This window comes from Camelina sativa, chromosome 15 (genome assembly GCF_030686135.1).
Source record: "Camelina sativa cultivar CO46 ecotype springtype chromosome 15, ASM3068613v1".
NCBI classification, from domain to species: domain Eukaryota; kingdom Viridiplantae; phylum Streptophyta; class Magnoliopsida; order Brassicales; family Brassicaceae; genus Camelina; species Camelina sativa.
In genome coordinates, this window is record NC_141894.1 from 18,932,501 (window position 1) to 18,938,937 (window position 6,437).

General features: G+C 30.4%; 3 non-coding genes across 3 annotated transcripts; 1 reads left to right on the forward strand and 2 right to left on the reverse strand.

The window, feature by feature from the left end:
• Positions 1 to 494: 494 nt before the first annotated feature.
• Positions 495 to 566, reverse strand: TRNAT-GGU (transfer RNA threonine (anticodon GGU)). Its single transcript has one exon. It is a non-coding gene; the product is annotated as a tRNA-Thr (tRNA).
• Positions 567 to 1,990: 1,424 nt separating this feature from the next.
• On the forward strand, positions 1,991 to 2,064 carry TRNAD-GUC (transfer RNA aspartic acid (anticodon GUC)). The gene has a single exon. It is a non-coding gene; the product is annotated as a tRNA-Asp (tRNA).
• Positions 2,065 to 4,462: 2,398 nt separating this feature from the next.
• On the reverse strand, positions 4,463 to 4,533 carry TRNAC-GCA (transfer RNA cysteine (anticodon GCA)). Its single transcript has one exon. It is a non-coding gene; the product is annotated as a tRNA-Cys (tRNA).
• Between the last annotated feature and the right edge of the window lie 1,904 nt (positions 4,534 to 6,437).

Genomic DNA, 6,437 nt, shown 5'->3' on the forward strand with positions numbered 1-6,437 from the left:
ATTCAATACAATATTTAAATAAAATTATAGGAAACTGTAAATGAGAGTTTCTTTCTCTAGGCAGGAACGCAATATATTTCCTATGAAATATATAGAAACAAGAAGATTCAATAAGAGATATCGACGGATTTCCTAATAAAAAAATATGAAATAAAAAAAAATCTACTGTTTAATTTTAATCTCTATCGAATTTGAATATCAGAATAGTGGATATAGTCATGATTCGATGGGTTAGGTCCACTTACTTTTTCTTTTTTTTTTGTCGATTTCTAATCTATCAAAAAATCGAAAAAAAAAAAGAATATATATTTAGCGATTCAAGAGACGACGTATCATTATTCATTAGTATTATAAGATAAAAATGTTCAATTTTATTTTTTAAATTACTCGCTAACTTTATTATTAGTTATTATTCGAATGAAATTAACAAAATTAGAAATGAAATTATACACTTTCGAATAAAATTTTGACTATTAGAAAGTAAAGAACGTAAAAGCCCCTTATCGGATTTGAACCGATGACTTACGCCTTACCATGGCGTTACTCTACCACTGAGTTAAAAGGGCCATCTTGGTTTAATTCCTGACTGAGTCGATAGGTAAATAAAATCTATCTATATATATATATATTAAATATATATACAATAGACGCATAGTGGTTAGTAGCTCATTTCGGAACTAGAAACGATAATTTGAATTTACTTCAATTTTACTTAACGGGGTATTTTTTGCTTTTTTAATGTTGGATTTGATAAATATTCATGCAATTAATTATTTTATTTGAAATTGCCCACCGCATAGAAATAAAACGAAATTCATTTTATTTATACATGTACTCAGCAAGTTGACCTAGACCTAAGATATTTTATCTTGACATGTGATGAAGAGATACGGATTATCCTCTGAACAATAATTTTCTAAAAAAAAAAAGCAAATTTTGATAACTTAACTTATAAACCCACCTTTCTTCCCTAATTAGAAGATGGATTCTGGCTTACTTTCTTGGATTAGTGTTAGACAGGGATACTACTATTTCTTAACAATGAGATGAGGCAATCTATGAAGGAAAGTAAAAAAAATGAAACTTAACCTTCTTTTTTTTTATGTTAGATCAATCACTTATTGAAAAGATTCCGTACTAGACGATTTTTAGATTTTTTTTTATTTAATATAATATTTCCACTTCAAATAAAAAAAAGAAAATATATAGATTTTTTATAGAATTATGATTAGAATATGAATACAAATGTAAAATAAAAAAAATGATATAGAATTCTATAGAAAAAAGAAAAAACCTTATAAGCTGGTCATACCATTTGGTTATATTGACAATTTTAAAAAACTGATCATACTATGATCATAGTATGATGGCGGTTGAGCAAGTATGCCCCCATCGTCTAGTGGTTCAGGACATCTCTCTTTCAAGGAGGCAGCGGGGATTCGACTTCCCCTGGGGGTAGGGTACTACGAAAGGAAGTTGATCATGGATTATCCATAAAGTTAGAATAGATTCTTCCTGGGTCGATGCCCGAGCGGTTAATGGGGACGGACTGTAAATTCGTTGGCAATATGCCTACGCTGGTTCAAATCCAGCTCGGCCCAATAATTCGCTGTCTACATAACCCTTTTTGTTTTGCATAAATGACAGAGAAGGGTAAGAAAAAAAAGGTCAAATTTCAGGGTATAGTTCGACTTTACTTTTTTCTTTATTTCTTGTGTTTAGTTATTTTTTTTTTCATAAAAAATTCCGAAATGAATAGAGTCGGGAAAATAATCTATTTTTTTTGTAAAAAATAGATTATCAATCGATTTGATAATAATGCAAGGATTACCCAGTAATCCGTCTTGCTCTCACTAAAGTGATATCCATATAGATATCAATATATCACTTGTTACTTTCGTTGTTACAAAACAAAAATTTGAATTTCAAATTGAAATGATTAAAATGAAATCGTAAGAAGGAATATGTAAGCTACCCACTTGATTTCCATGGGATTGTAGTTCAATTGGTCAGAGCACCGCCCTGTCAAGGCGGAAGCTGCGGGTTCGAGCCCCGTCAGTCCCGGCGGATTCAATACATCAACTCCCCTTTTTGTTTCTGGGCAAGGGGATGAAAATGGTTTCATTTATCTTTTTGTTTTCTTTTTTTTTTTTTTTTCATAAAGCAAAAGAAAGGGTCGATTATTTTAACTAGGGTAGAGAGACATATGTAAATTAATTATAATTTATGTAAATTAATTATAATTATTGAGAACACTCAACACTTCAAGAAAGAGATACTGTATGGAGTTTCCGCTTTTTGTCAACCGCTCTCCCATTAATTCGTGTAGGAAAATGGAATAGGGTAGCGTATAATACATTTGTCAAGAGTACCTATATATACTTTTCTTTCTGTGAAGTCAAGGAATTTTAAATAGTTCGAATCCAACCAAGGAAAGAGGTTTTTTAAAAAATAAAGATAAAACGCGTCTTCCCTAATGAATATGCTCTTTTAAAAGATTAGAGGCGATGTCGAATAAAAAACTCGTAAGACAAATTAACTCGTTAATTTTTTTGAATATTTTCGTTTTTTTACTGGGACTCGTCTTTGTCACATTCCCTTTTTTTGTTTTCCAAAAAGATGACAAACCCTTTCAATTTTTTTTTATTTCAAATTGAACTTCGTACTTGTTTTCTCTATATTGATTTCTATTGTTTATTTAAGGTTCTTTAGAAACCCTTTTTGTTCGAAGTCGAAAAAGTTTTTTATGATACTTCATCAGATGATTGTACAAGGAAAATAAACAACTAGGTTTTAGAAAGGAAAGCTGGGAAAAAGAATCATAAATAACTTTTTTTTGATTGGATCAGGAATCTCATTATGTATTCGGTGTGGATAAAAGATCTTCCTATGTTATACTATTAAATTCTTGACGATGAATCGATTTTATAGCTCCGATATTGTTATTCATGATATTTCTTTCATTCGATATCATCGAAATCTAATTAATCTGAGTGAGTTTACAAGCGAAAGATTTCTCATCTCTATGGGATTAAATCCCGAGATATTCCAAAGAAAAATAATAATAATAAACGATTAAATTATGGAAGTAAATATTCTTGCATTTATTGCTACTGCACTCTTCATTCTCGTTCCTACTGCTTTTTTGCTTATAATTTACGTAAAAACCGTTAGTCAAAATGATTAATTTGAATAAAATTTTACTATCAATGACAATAAAAAAAAAAGATTTCAATTTCTCGTCTTAAATGAAAGGAATGCATTAAATTCAGTAGTATCCTAAGGGGCCCGCTAGTATGAGTATGGTAGAAAGATATCTCTTTCTACCATACTAGCCATTATGGTTATTTTAATGTATAAAGATACAAGTGAAATATCTTAATATAAAGAAATCCACCTATATCTCTCTTTTTCTTTATAAACGTCAATATAAATGAAATAAAATATGAAATGTATGTACATACTTTCTCAATTTCATTTGTTTGTTTGATCCATTTAATACGGATAATCCCAATTCGATGGAAGCTTCTTCAGATTTCGAAAGGGGTTACCCCATGAATGGTTAACCGTGTAAACCCTGATATAAAAATAGAAAATGAGTCAATAAAACATACATCCAATTTCTAAAAAAAAAAATATTAAAAAAAATTGCCGAACGGTCTAGAAAACGAAAACAGTTGATACGGGTTGATAGAGTTTGATTATTACCGCAATTAGAAGTATTTCTAGAGTCCACTTCTTCCCCACACTACGAGAGAGAGGGAAAATGTAAAAACTACCATTAAAGCAGCCCATGCGAGACTTACTATATCCATGTGAATTCTGCCCCCTATTTCTATGAATATGAAGAAACTATTCCATTATTGTTCACTAATAATAGTGAAATCACTGGTGCAGAGTCAAAAAAAGGGAGAGGTATTTGGTCACCATTGACGAACTACTCCAAAAATCCACTTATCTTATCTTATAATGAGTTATTCTTAATTATAGAATTTCTAGTAGAATCGACAAGATGTAAACACAAGCAAACGGACATTTTTCGAAGTATCCAAGGAATCTGACTCACATGTAGAAAGAAGAAGACTTTTTCTTTCTTTTATGATTTTTTATTTTTGGAAGTAAAATGAAAGGCAATTCTTAATCTAATCTAATATTTATTGAATGTCTGAGCATTCCGAGACTTTCATGAGTCTATATCCAAAGTATCTTAGGTCCTTTCCAAAACTATTAATTAAATTCCCTCTCTGGCTATCCAATCTAATTGAAAACTCAGTAAATGGAACTAAATTAGTAGTGGCAAGTAAAGATTTACAGATTGCCCTCCACTACTTGAAGTTTTCCTTGAATCTGATAGGCAAAACTTTAGGTTAGATAATAGAACCTCGAGAGCCGGGGGCTTAGAATAACGAAAAGAAAGTATCAAGAGTCTTTTCCTACGTTTGATATTTAAAGTCTGTTGTTGAGGCGGCACCCGGATTTGAACTGGGGAAAAAGGATTTGCAGTCCCCCGCCTTACCACTCGGCCATGCCGCCAAAACGATAGAAACTAGATTCCAATTTTCTTTTTCAACTCCGAAAAAAATATATATATAGATTTTAAGTCACAAAATATAGAATCTAGTACAAACCAGAACCATTAACTATTGACTGTAAATTCATTACCTTTTTTGAATTAAAATTAAAATCTACTTTTTTTTATTTCTAATAATATTAAGAAAATCATTAGAAATACATTTATAACTCATCTATATTGAGTTTTTTTCAATTAAAAAGAAATCTTCTTCAATTTCAATTATAACAGTAATTATGAGTATATGTAAACCCCAGAATCAGAACATACGTTATGTTGTGTTATAGAGCTATAGCTCTATAATGGGGTATTTTATCTCTCTAGGGATGCTTTTGAGGAGTAATTCTCAATAAATTTTTATATTTCAATTTTTCCCTTGACTTGAAGAGAACATTTCCTTTTTGATAAAGCACAGCATGTGCTGTCCCAAATAGAATTGTACCACAATAAAAGAAGAAAAAGAGACATATATATCTGTGCATTCTTTTTTATTTTAATAATAAAAAAATTAATAAATAAAAAAACACAAGTTTTCTTACCTACTTCAATTTTTTGATATTCTAACTATTCTATTCAAAATAGGGAAAAATCAATCTCTTTTCTGCAAATCTTTTTTTAAACAATGAAATACAAATACATGAAAAAGTAAAGTGGTTAAAAAAAAAGTTTTCTATTTATTATATGTTTATCTGCTCGAACAGATCCAATGATGAATAAATTTTTAATGGTATGCAATCGAATTGGAATATGTAATATCATAGGTGAAAATGAAATTACTTTTTTTCTAGTCTTTACAAAACTCTGTAAGTTCCAGTGGTATTTCTCAATTCTGTTCCATGTTGGATCTATTTTTTTTTTTTTAATTCCAATTGAATCTAGTCTCCGTTCATACGTATTTCATACATTCCATATATCTTGGAGTTGGATAAAATTTCATGTGATTCAGTAAACAGAATAGAAATTCCATTATTGCTAGATCGAATTCTATGGATATGATTCGGTGAAGAATGAGAGATGGGATGGGATTTTTTCAATAAACGGATAAATGGGAAATTCAAAAAAGATGCTTGGGGATGAAAAAGAGGGAACATCTACAATACCCGGATTTAATCAGATACAATTTGAAGGGTTTTATCGGTTTATTGATCAGGGTTTAATAGAAGAACTTTCTAAGTTTCCAAAAATTGAAGATATAGATCACGAAATTGAATTTCAATTATTTGTGGAAACATATCAATTGGTAGAACCTCTGATAAAAGAACGAGATGCTGTCTATGAATCACTTACATATTCTTCTGAATTATATGTATCCGCGGGATTAATTTGGAAAACCAGTAGGAATATGCAAGAACAAAGAATTTTTATTGGAAACATTCCTTTAATGAATTCCCTTGGAACTTCTATAGTAAACGGAATATACAGAATTGTGATCAATCAAATATTGCAAAGTCCCGGTATCTATTACCAGTCAGAATTGGATCATAACGGGATTTCGGTCTATACCGGCACCATAATATCAGATTGGGGAGGCAGGTTAGAATTAGAGATTGATAAAAAAGCAAGAATATGGGCTCGGGTGAGTAGGAAACAAAAAATATCTATTCTAGTTCTATCATCAGCTATGGGTTTGAATCTACGAGAAATTCTAGAGAATGTTTGCTACCCTGAAATTTTCTTATCTTTCTTGACCGATAAGGAGAAAAAAAAAATTGGGTCAAAAGAAAATGCTATTTTGGAGTTTTATCAACAATTTTCTTGTGTAGGTGGGGATCCAATATTTTCTGAATCCTTATGTAAGGAATTACAAAAAAAATTCTTTCACCAAAGGTGTGAATTAGGAAGGATTGGTCGCCGAAATATTAATTGG